Source organism: Sus scrofa, chromosome 5 (genome assembly GCF_054392235.1).
Source record: "Sus scrofa isolate SSC_HxYL_T2T_F1_AM1 chromosome 5, Sscrofa_HxYL_maternal_Yorkshire_Landrace_v2.0, whole genome shotgun sequence".
In the NCBI taxonomy this organism is placed as follows: domain Eukaryota; kingdom Metazoa; phylum Chordata; class Mammalia; order Artiodactyla; family Suidae; genus Sus; species Sus scrofa.
The window spans coordinates 35,084,540-35,103,262 of NC_139387.1; the positions used below are offsets into that span (position 1 = coordinate 35,084,540).

Genomic DNA, 18,723 nt, shown 5'->3' on the forward strand with positions numbered 1-18,723 from the left:
TAGAAGGACTGGAGCTCAACTGCTCTCCTAAAAACAACAAAATTCACAACTAAAGGCTGAGCAATCTCCACCCAAATGGACCGGAAACCTTAAAAAAGATACCCTACTTCAGAAGAAAAAGAGGAGGCCACATCAAGAGGTAGGAGGGGCGATTTAGTGATATAAACAACCCCATACCTCCTGGGTGGGAAGCTCCACAGACTGAAAACCAACTGGTTCACAGAGACTCACCTATAGGAGTGAGAGTTCTGAGCCCCACATCAAACCCTCATGTGCAGGGATCCAGAACTGGGAGAAAGAGCCCCTGGAGCATCTGGCATTGAAGGCCAGTGGGGCTTGTGTGCAGGAACTCCACGGGACTGGGGGAAACGGAGACCCCATTCTTAAAAGGTACACACGGACTTTCACGTGCACTGGGTTCCAGGGCAGAGCAAAGGCTCCATGGGAATCTGGGTCAAACCTGACTGCAATTCTTGGAGGACATCCTGGGAAAACAGGGGTGAATGTGGCTTGTTGTGAGGGAGGGACATTGAAGGCAAAGCTCTAGGAATATTCAGCAGCTGCCTTTCTCTGGAGGTGGCCATTTTCGGAAAATCTGGCCCCACCCATCAGTCAGTGCTGAGAAGCCCCAGGGCAAACAACAATCCAGGTGGAATCACAGCCCTGCTCCTCAGTGAACAGGGGCCTAAAGACCCCTCAGACACACAGCTGCCTCTAATCCCAGGCAGAGACTAAGCCCCACCCACCAGAGGGGTTAGAATCAGCTCCACCTACAGGGAGCAGGCATAAGCCCCTCCTACCAGGAAGCCTACAGCAAGCCCCCATACTGACTTCAGCCACAAGGGGAGCAGACACCAGAAGTAAGAGAGGCTATAACTCTATTATCTGTAAAAAGGTCACCACACCAAAAACCTATAAAAATGAAAAGACAGAGCACTATAATTCAGATGAGGGAGAAAGGAAAAACCCCAGAAAATCAGCTAAGCGATGAGGAGATTCTCAGCCTCCAGGAAAAAGACTTTAGACTGTTGATGCTGAAGATGATGCAAGACATTGGAAATAAACTGGAGGCAAAGATGCATAACTTACAGGAAACACTGAGCAAAGAGATAAAAGATATCAAACTTAAACAAGAAGAGATGCAAAATACAATAACTGAAATAAAAAATTCACTAGAAGCAGCTAACTGCAGAATACAGGAGGCAGAAAAGCAAATAAGTGAGGTGGAGGACAGCTTAGTGGAAATTACGGAAGCAGAACAGAAAAGAGAAAAAAGATTGAAAACAAATGAAGACAGTCTCAGAGAACTCTGGGACAACGTTAAACGCACCAACATCCATATTACAGAGGCGCCAGGAGAAGAGAGAGAGAAGGGGACAGAAAAAATATTCCAAGAGATAATAGCCGAAAACTTCCCTCACATGGGAAAGGAACCACTCACTCAAATCCAGGAAGCACAACGAGTACCATATAAAATAAACCCAAGGAGGAATACACCGAGACACATATTAATCAAACTGACCCAAATGAAAGACAAAGAGAAAATCTTGAAAGCAGCTAGGGAAAAGAAACAAGTAACATACAAGGGAACCCCGATAAGGTTATTGGCAGATTTTTCAGCAGAAACTCTGCAGGCCAGAAGGGAGTGGCATGATATACTTCACGTGATGAAAGGAAAAAACCTCCAACCAAGATTACTCTACCCAGCAAGGCTCTCATTTGGATTTGAAGGAGACATCAAAACCTTCTCAGATAAGCAAAAGCTGAGAGAATTCAGCAACACTAAACCAGCCTTATAACAAATACTAAAGGAACTTCTCTAGGCAGAAAAGAAAAGGCCGCATCAGGGAACAAAAATTCCACAAATGACAAGGCTCACCAGTAAAGGTATACATACAGTAAAGATATGAAATCATCCACGCACAATTATACCACCAAAATCAGGAATCATGAGATGAGGTGGGTACAAATGCAGGACACTGGAGATGAACTTGCCATTAAGAGTACAACAACTTAAAACAATCTCATATACATATAGACTCTTATATCAAAACTTCAGAATAACTGCAAACCAAAAATCTACAATTGATACACAAACAAGGAATCTCTTGAGAAGAAATATATCTCAGAGTAAATAAGTGCATAATCCACCGTGAAGGGGGGTCATTTGACATGATTCTTGGAATGCTGAAGTCTTCTTAGATCTGATTCTGATTTCCTCTCCATCAAAAAATTTATGATAATTATAATTAAATGATGCAACGGTACAATTAAATAATACAGTTCTACAATTGTATTATTAATAACCATTTCTCTCCATGGTACAATGTAAGGTCTATAATGTCTTGTTTATCACATCACCTAGAATGGTGTAATGCCTATATTGAAGAATCAATAAGATGTAACAAATTGTGAGGACATATTCATATAGTTATACTGTTTTTTAACCAATTTATGCATTTCATATTTTACTTATTTTCAGAGGGTGTATTATTTTTGTTATTCTTACCAGTTAGGTTATTCTTTTTATTATGCTATATAAAATATTTAATGATATATAAGGCTTTCTTCTTTATAAATTTTAGTTGCATAATATATACAATTTTAATATAATGCTAATTTTTAAAGAAAAATTGAAATGTAATAGATAATACTAAATAGTAAAGATGAAAGCAATACAACATGGGATAAAGTATAGAATAGATTTCCTATTTGTCTCAGCATATTTTCCATTCCACTTCTCCAGAGGGAGTCACTTAATCTGTTTCTTAAGATCCACGATATAATAATCTGTATGAATGTAACTGTGTTTAAATATATGTATTTTATTCTGTAAAAAAAATAAAAATAAAAATTCAAAAAAAAATGATTGAATGGCAATGGGAAAACTATAATCACAATTATAATCATAGCGGTGATACCCAAATAGCCAAGACTTATTCAGAACTTGACACAGTCTAGATACTGGGCAGATATTTTACAGGGTTATCTCACTTGATGCTCCAACAGCCCAATGAGATAGGTGCTCTATCATCCTCATTTTGTAGTCTAGGGAACCGTTGCCTAGTAACACTGAGTGAGTTGCCCAAAGTCATGTGCTGAGCCAGAGTGGAACCCTGGTCCTGGGATGTTCAGAGCTGAAACCCTCAACCCTACCCTAGTTTGCCTCAGCAGACAGCCATTGAGTGGGAAACTGCTCAGAGGTTTTAGATCTTCACTGAGAAATTATCCAACACGGAAGAACTGGCATATAATCAAGAGAGAACATTAACGGGTGATGTGAAAGGACAATGGGCGGAGGTAAAACCCCCCAAAAGCCAGATCCTTTGGACTATTTCTGAAAATGACACAAAGGATGTTTTATGGATGGGATTCAAGATTGAGAGCATAAATCCTGTGAGTGCCAAGCTTCAGCCACAACTGAGCAGGCTGAAGGGCTAATGGGGTATGCCTGTAACAGAGGAGTGAGAAACCACCAAGGGAGCCATACATCCTAAGAGAGAAGTCTGCTGCCACGTGAAGGCTTTGTCTAAAAGGATAATGGTGTCAGGTTAGAGGGATGCCCGGTTCTGAGTCTTTGGTGTTACCTCCAGCCCCTACGCTTGGCCAGAGCTTTGGGGACTGGAAGGAGAAAACCACTGCTTCTTTAAAAGTCCCTTAGGCTGGGAAGAGCACAGAGCAACCGGCTCTAAGGTGCACGTACCAAAGCATAGCACATGTAGGAGGGAAAGAGCTTTCCCCATTTGGGGTGACTCTTGAAACCCACTGGAGACTCAAATGGGGGCTGAATCCAGGCAGAGAGCCAGGCCTTGGAGTATGAGAAATGGAAGGAGATGCATAAAGTCCCAAGAAAGGCTCCCCAACATATGGCAGCTGAGAAAACTGCCTAGACCAAGAGACATAAGACTTCCAAAATGAGCTGGAGAGCTGGGACGTGGAAGAGATTTAAGAGGAGAAAGAATTTTTGAACAATTCTAGTAATGGTGGCAGACACACAATGGGATCATGATGGGAGGCAGAGCCTAGAAACGACATGTGAATAAACAGTGAAGCCCTCAAGGACCCTCAGGTCAGTGGTACCTTTGGAAGCTGAGGTTGGTGATGTGAGGCCAACCCATTTTCAGTCATTGTTTTGATTTTTGTTGGGAGGGAGGAGTTGTTGCTATACTGTTAAGAACATATCAAAATCAAAATAAGTGTGGAGCTCCTTTTTTTTGGATTCCTATCCCACTCAAGTTTACCATTGACTCAGCAGAAATTAACCACAGTCGTTCTTAAATCCAAGAACAGCTGGGTCAGTGATCCAAGAACTACTGCGGTTAACCTCCGCAGTCATGGTAAATTTAAATGGTGCTAGACAATGGGAATAATATATATCTATATATATTTATATGGATATACTATATATATATATGTTCAAAAAATAGAAAACAGCATGTTTGAGAATGTATGAGTAAGATATTGTCATACAGCAGAAAAAGGACAAAACTAAACGCTTAGAGTTGGGTTCAGAGTCCTCATTTATTTATAATCTTGCTGCCTCTATTTTGCCATCCACAGAAATGGAGATGGTTAAGATCATTAGCTCCATCCCCAGAGTTTGAGGGATGCTCAGCAGAGCTATGTTTTCTTGTGAAAATGCTCTGAAACCTGAAGCGCTTGAAGCTGCCATGTCCCACATTTCCATCCACAATTGGTATAAAGGCAAATTTCCTTACAGGAATAAAAGTAAACTCGTATGAAAGTGACACAACTGAGTTAAAGCTAATGTGTTGAAAAGTGATTAAATGATAATTAATAAAGCACACCACCTGCCTGAACAATGAGACAAAACCAGATGAGATGGAATGTAACAAGGATACACTTTTCATTAATAAAAAAAATATTTCGGGAGTTCCCTTGTGGCCTAGCATTTAAGGACTCCGCATTGTCACTGCGGTGGCTCAGGTTTGATCCCTGATCTGGGAACTTCTGCATGGCACAGGCATGGCCACAATATATATTTATATATACATTTTAACTGTACAGGTATAAGAAAGTGGGAGGCAGGGTACAGCCCTAACCTTAGAGCATGTGATGTAGGAAAAACCTTGGTGATTTCATGCTGCAGCCCACTGAACATGAGTCACCAGTAAGATCTAGATGCCAAAAGGAAACGCAAACCATAAGCTCCAGTAGCAGCTTCCCAGTAGAAGAGACTGGGAATGTTCTCTTCAACTGGAAATACACTTGTACCAATGCAGCCTCTATGAATTGTTTGTAACATGATTTATACACACTAGCGGTTAATGGCTTTTTAAGGGCTCGTCTGGAATCATAATAACCATGAGCATTTTCCAGAAGGAGGAAAAAAAAGTGTGCAAGATCCCAAGCAGTCAATTTACAAATATACTGTGGAAAAGAACTCAGTCACCAAGCAGGGTGGGGCGTGGGAGTACAAGTGCTTGGCCCTGTGTCTCAGGCCACACTCCCCAGGGTGGGCCTCTCATTTCACAGGAGGTGCGTGCTCTCTTGCAAAGATGATTTGAAAAGAGGGGGGTAAATTAACATATTGATTTCCCAGCACTCTGAAGGCCAGAAACAGTACACACTTGGTCATGTTTCAAATGATGGAATGTGAAATTAAATTAAAGGCTGCATCTGTGCTCAGCCCCTAATTGCCAGCCTAGTGGATGTTTTTAAGGAGCACAGAGAGGGAAGATAGACAATGAAAAGAAGAGGAAGAAGCAAGCTGAGTGCATCAGAGAGCCTGAAAATATGAGCTGTAACAAAAGGAGGGGAGGGCCATTCGAGAATTTTCTATGCACAGATTAAAGTTCTCAGTGCTTTTTAAATAAATATTCGTAATTTACGATACAAGCAAGAGCAGACATCCACTGCATATTTGACAATACAGATAGAAGTTTTAGACGCATTCCTCTGACATTTCAGGTATCTGAAGATGTTTCATACTTAGGAGAAATTAATACCTAGGTTTACTTTCTAAAATCATCACTTTCTTTCTATGTCCATTTTCAGGCTTATATCTGTCCCTAAACTCTCAGGTTAACTTTAATGTTTGTAATTAGTCCTAGGCTGTAGCCTATTTATAAAACAGATTACTAAATTAAAACCTTCAGTTCATGTGTGGCTTATTTCTGTAGTCAATGGCTACAAACCAGCTCACACTAGACAGCAACTCTTCATGTGATAAATGCATGCTAAGAACTGAAATAGATATCTTTAGTGATAATTATTTATAAATGTATATATAATTACCTCTATTGGCACAAAATGAAAAGCAAAAAAATCTGAATTTTCCTTTTTTTCTTTTTTTTTTTTCCAACTCTAGTCTATGGAAAACTGATACCCTGTGATATCAGAAAAAAAAATTTTTTCCTGTGGTGAAATTGATTTGAGAAACACTGGGAGAAAGAGTTTTCTTTACTGCCAGGCTTCTCAGAACCCTTCATAGGCTTATGTGCATGGAGGAAACAGAGTCGATATTAACATTTCCAAAATGGAACATCGATTATTCTCTCCAGGGACCCAAGTGAACCGGGGAACCCAGCCCAGCAAATGTGGCTCATCTTCCTTAGCGCCTGCACACACTCTTCTGCCCAAATCCATTTCAAATCACATTTCCAAGATTCTCAAAACTAAGTGACGGTTTAGCCACTGGCCTCATGACCTAAGAAGCCAGATGCCCAAGGCTACAAACCAGAATTGCTGCTCCATTTCCAGACAACAAACCAGTGAGAAGCAGGCAAAGTGAACAAAACCTGATTGAACTGTATATACTATCATCTCCACGGGTAGCCAATTCAGCCCCACTCAGGTTTTTGCATCTTTAAAGAAACGCTTCCTTTGGGGATTAGAAATAAGGCAACATATTGACTCTTCCCATCCTGGATACTGCAGATGGAATACATAATTTTCTGAGCTAGCAGTCAGAAACATGTCATCCAATAAATCCAAGTGTCTCAGTGATAGTTACTGCTGTCATTTTAATTATCGTTAATAACACAAGTATAAGATGATACAGCATAATGCAAAGAGAATCAAGTCATTTATTCATTAGTCAACAAAGACATACTAACTTGTGCATTAAGCAAAGTTTGAGGCATGGGGGGAAGGCATAAAAATTAAGAGGGTAGCCTGGCTCTTGGGACGCTTATAACAAATTGGGACACGAGGACATCAGCAATTAAAATACAAAGCAATACATGCCATAACAGATGTAAACTGCAAAGCAGTTGGGGCCCTGAAAAAAGGAAGAGGAGCGGGATAGAGTCCACATTAGTATATGATTGAGAGTGGAGGAAGAATCACCCCAGAATTATGCCAGTAAGAGAACACTTTTTCTCACAGAATTGGCAAAATTAAAATTGTTGATTTACTGCTACAGTGGTAACAGGAAAACAAGCACTCTCCTACATTGTGGATGGGAGTATAAATTTGTACAACTTCTTTCGAGAGCAATTTGGCAATATCTAGGAAAATTAAAAATAAGCATCTCCTCAATGCGTTATTTCATCACTAGGAATTTGTTCTACGTGAAAGTTTACACGCACGCACAAACCCATGAAGATTCAAGGACATATACTATGTCATTGTTTAGACTAGCAAACAGGTGAGAAACAAGCCAAGTGACCCCTCTCAATAGGAGACAGGTATATGGTACCTCCACACATGCGAATGCTTTATGGATGCCCATGAGAATGTTGCAGGTCTCCTTCCTCTCAGAGCAAGAGTTCCAGGGGTTACAGGAGCCCCCCCCCCCAAGCAGCAAGACCCACTGCCCTTTCCAATCACTTCACTCTAGTACACTGGCCTTCTCATGGATCCTCACAAAGCGATACATGCACCCCAAAGTTCACAGCAGCATTATTTACAATAGCCAAGATACGGAAGCAACCGAAATGTCCATTAACAGAGGAACGGATACAGACAACATGGTACATAGATGCAATGGAATATTATCCAGCCATAAAAAAGCATGAAATACTGCCATGTGCTGCAACATGGATGGACATAGAGATGATCACACTTGGTGAAGAAGCCAGACAGAAAAAGACAAACACCATATGATATTGCTTATACGTGGAATGTAATGGAAACCTACACAAATGAACTTACTTACAAAACAGAAATAGACCAGAGACATAGAAAACAAACTTACGGTTACCAAAAGGGAAAGGAGCAGAAGGACAAACTGGGAGTTTAGGGTTAACATATACACACTACTATGTATAAAATAGACAGCGGACAAGGACCTACTGTACAGCACAGGGAACTCTACTCAATATTCTCTAATAATCTTTGCTGTACATCTGAAATTAACACAATATTATAAATCAACTCTACTTCAATTTAAAAAAAAAAAATTAAAACATGCCAGGAGCCCTCCATTTTTCCTTTGCATTGTGCTTCCCCTGCTTGGAACATGCTCCCCTAGATTTATCTATGGATGACCCCCTCACCTCCTTCAAGACATAGAGCAAACCTCCCCTTATTAAATGAGGGCTCCCCCAGGCACCCCATTTGAAATGGAAATTCCTGCCCCTCAGGATTTTTCTTTTTTTTCCATAGTACTTATTACCTTCTAACATGCTATATAGTTTACTTACTTAGGTGTTTATTGTCTTTCTCTCTCTTCTAAAATTATACAACTACAGATGTGATAAATTCATTTGAGTAATAAAAAATTAATAAAAAAATATAAAAAATAAATAAATAAAATGTAACATCCAAAAGAAGAGGTGTTTATCAGTTTTGTTCACTGATGGAACCCAAGTGCCTAGCAAAGTGTGTGGCACATAGTAGGTTGTCAATAAGTATTTGTTGAATTTAACTGAACATACACACAGGTACATGCATACTTGCACACACATACACACACACACACACACATACACACACACTTATATTACTGAGGAAGAGCCTCCAGGTTATAGTGGAAAAAAATAAACCCACGGAATACAGAAGTGTGTATAGTGTGCCTTTATTTGTGCTTTTGAAAATGAGGAAAAATATATCTGAGTATAGAATAACTTTGAAAAATACATTAAGAGGCTGTGTTTGTCTTTGAAGATGAAGATGGAGGATTACGGATTAAAAGTGTAGGGAGCCTGGAGTTCCTGTCGTGGTGCAGTGGAAACGAAACCCACTAGGAACCATGAGGTTGCGGATTCAATCCCTGGCCTCGCTTAGCAGGTTAGGGATCCAGCGTTGCCCTGAGCTGTGGTGTTGGTCACAGATGCGGCTCAGATCTGGTGTTGCTGTAGCTGTGGTGTAGCTGGCAGCTGTAGCTCACTCTGATTAGACCCCTAGCCTGGGAACCTCCATATAACGTGGTTGCGGCCCTAAGAACCAAAAAAAAAATAAAATAAAAAAATAAGCGTACGGAGTCTTATTTCACATGTTACAACCTTGTATACAATATTACTTCCTCCTTTTCTCTCTCTGCACAATACAATACAGCAGCCACTAGCTATGCATAGCTAATGAGCACTTAAAATGTGGCTAATCCATGTTGAAACATGTTGCAAGGATAAAATACATACCAAAGTTTAAAGAATTGTAAGAAAAAAATAGATTGGCACATAGCTCATTAACAATTTTTATAGATTGCTTGTTGAAATGATACTAATTTGGATTTATTGGTTTAATAAAATATACCATTAAAGTTAATTTCACCTGTTTCTTTTAGCTTTTAAAAATATGGCTGTTATAAAATCATGCATGTGACTGGCATTTGTGGTTCATATTATATTTCTATTGGACAGTGCTGCTCACATTCCAAAAACAAATACTATAGATAGACAGATAATCACACACACACACACACACACACACACACACACACAAACACACACACACACACACATACTAACAAGAATGGTAAAAAGGAGTTCTCATTGTGGCTCAGTGGGTTACAAACCAAACTAGTATCCATGAGGATATGGGTTCGATCCCTGGCTTTGCTCAATGGGTCAAGGATCTGGCATTGCCCCAAGCTATAGTGCAGGTCATAGATGCAGCTTGGATCTGGTGTTGCCGTGGCTGTGGCATAGGTTGGCAGCTGTAATCCCTAGCCTGGAAACTTCCATATGCTGCAAGCACGGCCCTCAAAAAAAAAAAAAAAAAAGAATGGTAAAGATTTTGAGTTATGTGGACCTGTAGTAAAAACCAGTTTTGCTTTTGCTTAACTTCCCTGAGCTTTAGTTGCCTTTGTCAGTAAAATGGGGATATGATCCTGCAGATCATGGTGGAAATTTAAGAAGATAAACATATATAAAGTACCTAGCACACAAAGGTTTCCATAAAATGGTACGGTGCTGGGTTTTTTTTTCTCCAGAGGAAAAGTTCATAAGGCTTGTATGAAACCATGAGCCCTACCATCATCAAGCAGTGGGGTGGTATCACTTTCTACATCATTGTGCAGACTGTATTAACTATGGGAAAGGAAAACTAAAGACATAAAAAAGATATGCATCTTACATATCTTTTTATACAGAAAAACATAAGCAGGAGATGAATGAAGGAACTGAAGGGCTGAATTTTCTTTTTTTGCTTTTTAGGGCCACACCTGTGGCATGTGGAGGTTCCCAGGCTAGGGATCTAATCAGAGCTACAACTGCCGGCCTACACTGCCAGTCACAGCAATGCCAGATCCAAGCCATGTCTGTGACCTACATCACAGCTCACGGCAACGCCAGATCCTTCATCCACTGAGCAAGGCCAGGGATAGAACCCACAACCTCCTGGTTCCTAGTCGGATTGGTTTCTGCTGCGCCACAATGAGAATGCCAAGGTCTGAATTTTCAATGCAGAGTTGGTACCCTATTTCCAAAGGCAAACAGTTTCATGGTATACAGGAGGTGCCAAATCGCTCAGCAGTGAAAACTGCAAAGACAAGAAAAGGAAATGAGAACTGAAGGATGGCTGAGGAGTGGGTACCAACACCATGCCAGACAGGAGGAGGGTATCTGAACTGACCTCACCTCCACTGAGATTCGGTTTGGCGATGAAAACAAGCGCTCTTTGGAAGGAGAGGCTGGGAGGAAAGCACATCAACTGACCACTGGGCTCTGGAAGCCTGTCTCCCAAAACAAAGGAATTCCCAGAGGACCAGAGGGAGAAACCAGAACGCCAGTTCAAGAGAGATGAAGGGCTATCCTTGGAAAAGATGCCTTGTTCAACATAAAAGAAAGTGGTACCAGATTTCAGATACCCAAGGACAGTTTGTCATTCCTATTCCAGGTCAATATGGGAGGTTTTCAAATTAAGCTGGACTTCACTATCTGCCAAACCATCAGGCATCAAGGGGAATAAGAAGAACCTCGTGAAAATAAAAAGCTTGTGTAATGTAGTGTAGCCTTTACGTTAGTGGCTGATTGGTTTTAAAGGCTTTGGAAGTGATTTTAGTTTTGTATCCAAAGGAACATTAAAAGGTCACTTACATTTTTTGGTTATACTTTACTGCCTTTTATGGAGAAAATTTTATAATATTTTTGTGAATTTGTAGAAACAAGAAAGTTCCCTTGGGCCTCTTCCCCATGAATGTGACAGGTCTACTGCCATCAGAGACTATTAGAGATGGGGGAGCTAGTCAGTAAACTGGGGTCCACAAGATAAAGCAGCTTAAAGATCATAGTGAGAGTTATCACTCAATCAGGGAACTGGGGTGAGCCAGTAGTGTGCCCTGGGCACAGACAGGGGAGGAGGAAGGAATTCCTGATACGCTGAATGCCCAAGGTAAGGCGTTGGCATTTTGTTCTGTTGCAATGGGCTGTTACTGGAGAGTCTTAAGCAGCATTGGCATGATCTGATTCACATTTTTAGCAGATCACTCTATATCAATTACAGTTAAAATGATGTCATGGCAGCACAATTTCAGATCTTCTTAAATCCCCACATTAAAACAGAGCATAGCTAGATAGCCAAGTCAAAACCCTAGGGACAGCATTTTTACAAAACTAGGAGTTGAGGTAGTTGACAGACTCCCAATGCCAAGCTGCTGAGGACAAACGACCCAGAGGCACAAGAGCAGCATCTGTGCAGGAGAAAGCAGAGAAGCAAAGAGGTCTCTGATGGATCTGAGAACAGAACCCTGGAACAGCCAACAGGTATTCACCAGAGAGTGGTGCAGACGGATTCGATCACAGTAGCTGAAACCACCCAATCCAAAAGCTGGCGAGGTCTAAGGCATAGACTGGAGCAGTCCAGCTCCTGTGAATTTTCTGAATCTGATCCAGCCAGGGATCCTTTCCAGGACAGGACTCCACACTAAGGAGAAACTACTGGGAGTGGAATTAAAATTGAGCAGAACAAAAACAATAGTGTTGAAGGAAAGAGAAGATCCAGACAAGTGGGAGGTATATTTTCCAAAGCTACACCCCACAATAACTCATTCTACATGTTTTTAGTACACAGGGACCTTGACACCCCTCCCATTGAATGATTAGTTCTATGTCTCTTTCCCTTGAACCTGCGCAGAATTTTGTGACAACCTGAACCAAGAGAGTATGGCAGAAATGACTCTAGGTGACTTTCAAGACCAGATCATAGCAATGTCACACGCTTCTACCTTGCTCTCTGGGGATGCTCCCTCTTGGAACCCAGCTGCCGCATCGGGAGGAAGCCCAAATGAGGCCACAGGTAGTATTTTAGTCGACCCCTGAGCTGAGGTCCCAGCCAACCATAAGCTGAGACCTCAGAAAGTGTGGAGTGGATGAGCCACCTCTGCTGTGCTCTATCTGAATCCCTCACCCAGATAATCCAAACCATGGTGAAATGGTTACTTTTATCACTGAGTTCTAAGGTGGTAAGTTACCTAGAAATAGCAACAGCATGGTTTTAATGAAAATGTTTGATGTTAAAGCCAAATGTATAAGGCATAAATAAATAGAATAAAATAAATAGAATAAATAGAATAGATAAATAAATAAATAAATAAAAGTTTTAGAACAGACTTCTAAAAGTCTTTTTTATTTTTGGTAAATTATAAAATAAACTCAATGCTGGTGGAAGGGTTCCCCCTTCAAAAGAGTAGCTTAATTGATTAGTGTAGCATAATCAATTTCCCTTTGCTTTGGATGGCATCTCTTGCTAGCAAATGCTTCAAAAACCATGCCAGGGAGGTTTGTTTTTCCAAAAGAAGCACCTGAACTCATCAGTTCCTTTTTTTTCTTTCTCTTTTTAAAACTTCCTTGCAAATGGTAGAACGGGGTCAAGCAGAAAGACTACATAATTTATCATCCAAACTAGTACAATTTTTCAAAACAGCTTTATTGAGAGATAAGTCACATACCATAAAATTTGCCCGCATAAAGTGCAGTGTACAGTTTAATTTAAAAAATTATAGTCAGAGGGTTCTGCAACCACTACTAAAATTTAATTTAGACCATTTTCATCCCCCTAACCCAAGACAATCTGAAAGGAGCTCTAATAAAGATGACATAAGGACAGTAGGGAGAAACTTAGCTTATTTAGGGTCTGTCCAGAGGAAACCAGACTACATCATCACCTGACTTAGAGGGTACAGATGTCAGGCAGAAATCTGTATAGCCTAATCCAAAACAGTAGCTTGCTTTAGAAACACGGTTTTCAAATAGATAATCAGAGATGGAATTCTTATTCGCTTCCGGGGCCAGGAGGAGGGGAGAGCATATAAATTGTTAGAACCATTTTTGAAAACTCTTTGGCAGTCTCTATTAAAGCTGCACATATGCATAAACTATGACCCAGCAATTTCGCTTCAAGGTGTCTATTCAATAGAAATGACTACTTGCTATATCATTTCATTTACATATTTGAAAAACATGCAATAATTAATCTAAGATGGTACAGACCAGGACAGTGGTTACCCTCAGACAGCAATTAGTGACTAGAAGGGGGTGTGAGGGAGATTTTGAGGTGCTGATAATGTTCTGCTTCTTAATTCAGGTGGTTACATAAGTGTGTTTGCTTCCCTGAGAACCTGCAAGTTGTATGTTTATACTTTGTGCACTTTTTTGGGGGGGGGGATTATTTTTTCTATCATAGTTGAATTACATTGTTCTGCAAATTTCTGCTCTACAGCAAAGTGACCTGGTCATACACATACACACCACACACACACATTCTTTTTCTCACATTATCCTCCATCATGTTCCAGCACAAGTGACTGCATATAGTTCCCTGTGCTACACAGCAGGATCTCATTGCTTATCTTCTCCAAATGCAACAGTTTGCCTCTCCTAACCCCAAACTCCCAGTCTCTCCCACTCCCTTTCCTCCCCCTTGGCAACCGCAAGTCTATTTTCCATGTCCAAGAGTTTGTTTCCTTTCTGTAGAAAGGTTCATTGTTTGTGCACTCTTCTCTATGAATGCTAGACCTCAATAAAAAGCTTATGCAGAAATGGATAGGTTTATGTTTCACAAAGGAATATAAAGAATCCGGATTAACAAAGGATGTCAAACCCATTAACAGAGAACTATCTTAAAGAGAGCAATTAAGAGCAGTTAGTGTTCACACAGTAACAACCAGGTATTAATTTTCTCCCTGACATCTTTCCTTAGAGCTGAAATTCCTGGGAAAATTGAGGTGGGGAAAAGCCAAAGGTCTTCCCTTCACATAAAGGAATGTTTAAGTAAAGACTGAAATAATTACAGACTGCTTAGGACAAATGGAGACTTTTTTTTTAAAGAGTTTTTAAATAATTCTGCTAACAAGGATAGTATTTGAGAGTTGGAAGCAATAGTCAAGATCATTCGATCAATTTCTTTCACTGTGTAGTTAAGGAAATTAAGATCTAGAGAACTGATAGAATCTGCCCCAAATTAAACAGCTAGGTAGTGTTAGAGCTGGGTCTATAACACTGGTCTTGGCTCATAACCCATTTTTCCTACTAATAATGACTGTTACTCTGGCTTACTATGCAGCATACTCTGTGATTAGAACATTCCTTTTAAAAAATTTTTATTTTTATTGAAGTATCTTTGATTTACAATGTTGTGCTATTTTCAGGTGTACATAACATAGCTGAATATTTATACACACTTTAAATATTTTCAATTTTTTACTTTGTATTTTATTACAAAATACTGAGTATAGTTCCCTGTGTTCTAAGTAGGTCCTTGTTGGTTATCTGCTTTTATACATAGTAGCATGTATGTGTTAGCACCAAACTCCTAATTTCTTTCTCCCTCCAGTTCCCCTTTGGTAACCTTAAATTTGTTTTCTATGTGTATGAGTCTGTTTCTGTTTTGTAAATAAATTCATTTGCATCAATTTTTTCATCTTTTTATGGCCGCACCCACGGCATATGGAGGTTCCCAGGCTAGGGGTCGAATCAGAGCTACAGCTGCCCGCCTACACCACAGCCACAGCAATGCAGGATCGAAGCCACATCTTCGACCTAGACCACAGCTCATGGCAACGCCAGATCCTTTAATCCACTGAGCAAGGCCAGGGATTGAACCCACGACTTCATGGATGCTAATCAGATTTGCTAACCGCTGAGCCATGACAGGAACTCCCATTTGCATCATGTTTTAAAGACTTCACATGTAAGTGATATATAGTATTCGTCTTTGTCTGACTGACTTAGTATGAGAATCTCTAGGTCCATCCATGTTGCTGGAAATGGAATTCTTTCTTTTTTATGACTGAGCAATATTCCAATACATATATATTCACCACCTTCTTTATCCATTCATCTGTCAATGGACATTGAGGTTGCTTTCATGTCTTCTCTATTGTAACTACTGTTGCTATGAACACTGGGGTGCATGTGTCTTTTCAAGTTAAGAGTTTTTTTCAGACATATGCCCAGGAGTGGGATTGTAGGATCATACGGTAACTCTAACTTCTATTTTATTTTATTTTTTTTGTCTTTTTGCCATTTTTTGGGCCGCTCCCACGGCATATGGAGGTTCCCAGGCTAAGAGTCGAATCGGAGTGGTAGCCACCGGCCTACGCCAGAGCCACAGCCACGCCAGATCTGAGCCGCGTCTGCAACCTACACCACAGCTCACAGCAACGCAGATAGTTAACCCACTGAGCAAGGGCAGGGACTGAACCTGCAACCTCCTGGTTCCTAGTTGGATTCGTTAACCACTGCGCCACGACGGGACCTCCTAACTTTTTAAGGGACTTCCACACTGTCTTCCACAGTGGCTGCGCCAATTTACATTCCCATCAACAGTGTAGGAGGTGTTCCCTTTCTTTACACCCTCCCCAGCATTTATTACCGAATTTAATCTCTGCAAGAGACATCAGGTATGAGAGTTATCGCCATCTTCACAGAGGGAAAAACTGGAGAGGCACAGAGGAGTTCATATACTTGGACAAGGTTTAAAAATTAATAAAATAGAGGAGCCATGATTCCAACTGATCCTCACTCCACTGTCTGAGATTTAACCAAGGGGCAATCCTGCTTCTCTGCATTAACAGTACCTTGCCATGTTTCTAACCTGCAGGTAAATGAGTCAATAGATGTGTTGTTCCTTGATCATTGTGTCATGGAAAAGAACAGGTGAGTGTGTAATGAATTTCTACGCTAAAATCTAGTTGTTGTCACTCATTCTACCTGAGGAAAATGGATCACTGGATCAAAGCTGTCTCTGGTACGCACTCACATTTTCCTCTTGGCAGCCGTGTCTGAATGAAGTGGCTGTGCTTTGTGTTCTGGGAGTTATTCAACACTCAGAGAGATGACCTTGCAACATCATCTCTTTTAATGACACATCTTTACGTCCTTAGCAACGTTCTTGACAACACACAATAGGCAGTGTTAAAGATGCGTGGCCAACACATCAATTTGATGGTTTTTTCCTTACATATCCATCGACATTTGAGATAAGGTCCTCCAAGAAGAGTCTAAGTGACTATTCATACCGCAAAGTGCTGAAAATACACTATTTTGAATTCAGTACAAATCTAAGAAAAGTATCGTCAGAGAAGACACATTTGATTTGGCAGAAAGATAGCTTGCTTTCAGATCTGATGTCCCTCACATTCTCCCCAAATAGCTAATCTGTAGTAGAACGAAGACATTTAGTTCATTCGTTACGGATTGTAAAGTATATTTCCTCCCAATTCATTCACGGGGCAACGCGGGCAAAGAGAACTATAGAACAAAAATTGTATTTTCATTCTGTATCACTGTCATAATTTTAAACTTAGGAAATACAAGTAGAGATGGAGGGAAAGAAAGGAAATATGCCCGAATTTAAGCCAATGCTCTCTGTAATTTATCTTTTAAGATGTAAGTAGATAAGCATCTAACATAAAAATAAAACACAACTGCGTATAAACGATCATTTCATTCTAACTACTCCCCAAAGATGATAAATATATGGCATACTTTCCTCCCCTCCCATGGCAGACATCCTGATCAGGGCTGGCTTTCCCACTTAGCAGGAGCTCATAATCTTTCTTTCTCTGACCTCGCAATCTTTTTCAACACTATCATGTATCACTTAGCATCTCTAAAGCGCTGTACTAACTGCTTTACATGTATCATCTCCTTTTCTCCTTCACTTTCTTTTTCTTTTTTTTTAATTGTTATTTCTCCAATACAATTTTTGGGACAGCATGGTGACCCAGTTACACATACATGTATACATTCTTTTTTCTCACGTTATCATGTTCCATCATAAGTGACTAGACATAGTTCCCAGTGCTATCCAGCAAGATCTCACTGCTGATCCATTCCAAAGGCAATCATTTGCATCTATCAACCCCAAACTCCCGATCCACCCCACTCCCTCCCCCTCAGCAACCACAAGTCTATTCTCAAAATCCATGAGCTTCTTTTATGTGGAAAGATTCATTTGAGCCATATATTAAATTCCAGATGTAAGTGATATCATATGGTATTTGTCTTTCTCTTTCTGACTTACTTCAGTCAGAATGGAAGTCTAGCCTTACAATATCCCTAGTGAGATAAATCCCACTCTCATTCCCCTTTTAGAGATGTGGACACTGAGAATCAGATGCACAGTCACACACACAGAAGGGGCTGAACTGGCCTTCAGAGCCAAGTTCAGGGTATTTCTATGTCCACGGACATGCTGACTATACTATTATGGCCAGATTCTACCAAGGGAATGAAATTAGCACATTATAGATAAGCTAGATGTCCTCCTGGTTCTCCATGTGTACCTTCCTCATAGCACTGCCAATAGTTCTCCCAGAAAAGATGCAGTTTTGTCTTCTGGAAAAAAAAAAATCTTTCCTCAAGGCTATACTTTGCTTTTGGCCTTGTTTTTAAAGGCCACACAAAGCACATTCTGGGGTTCCACATGGTAGCGTTATGGTACCTCCAGCCTCCTCTCTGCTGTTTTTCTGCAACGTCTCCTCTTCTCTAAGGTAAACACCTTCTGTGCTTTGAGCCAGCCCGTCTGTGCCTTTCCTGCATGTAGTCATCCTTCTCTGGCACTGCTTCAGTTTGCCCACATCTCCCCAAAACACAAAGAATGTTGCTAGTGAGGTCTAACCAGCCAAAGTACATGTACTGGCTTATTACCACACCCGAAGACTGATTTTTTTTTTCTTATTCTTTTTTTATGGCCAAATCCAAGTCATATGAAAGTTCCCATGCTAAGGGTTGTATTGGAGCTGCAGCTATAGGCCTACACCACAGCCACAACAACACTGGATCTGAGCTGCACCTGCGACCTACACCACAGCTTGTGGCAATGCCCGATCTGTAACCTACTGAACGTGGCCAGGGATCAAACCTGTACCCTCAT

At 40.6% G+C, this 18,723-nt stretch overlaps 1 protein-coding gene and 1 long non-coding RNA gene across 28 annotated transcripts in view; both read right to left on the bottom strand.

Moving 5' to 3' along the window:
- The window catches only part of GRIP1 (glutamate receptor interacting protein 1), a 766,103-nt gene that overhangs the window by 429,961 nt on the left and 317,419 nt on the right, over positions 1 to 18,723 (bottom strand). The window lies entirely within an intron of this gene.
- On the bottom strand, positions 8,552 to 11,736 carry LOC146403318 (uncharacterized). Its single transcript, XR_014803558.1, has 3 exons — positions 11,465 to 11,736; positions 10,086 to 10,554; positions 8,552 to 9,321 (listed from the first exon to the last, which is right to left on the bottom strand). It is a non-coding gene; the product is annotated as an uncharacterized LOC146403318 (long non-coding RNA).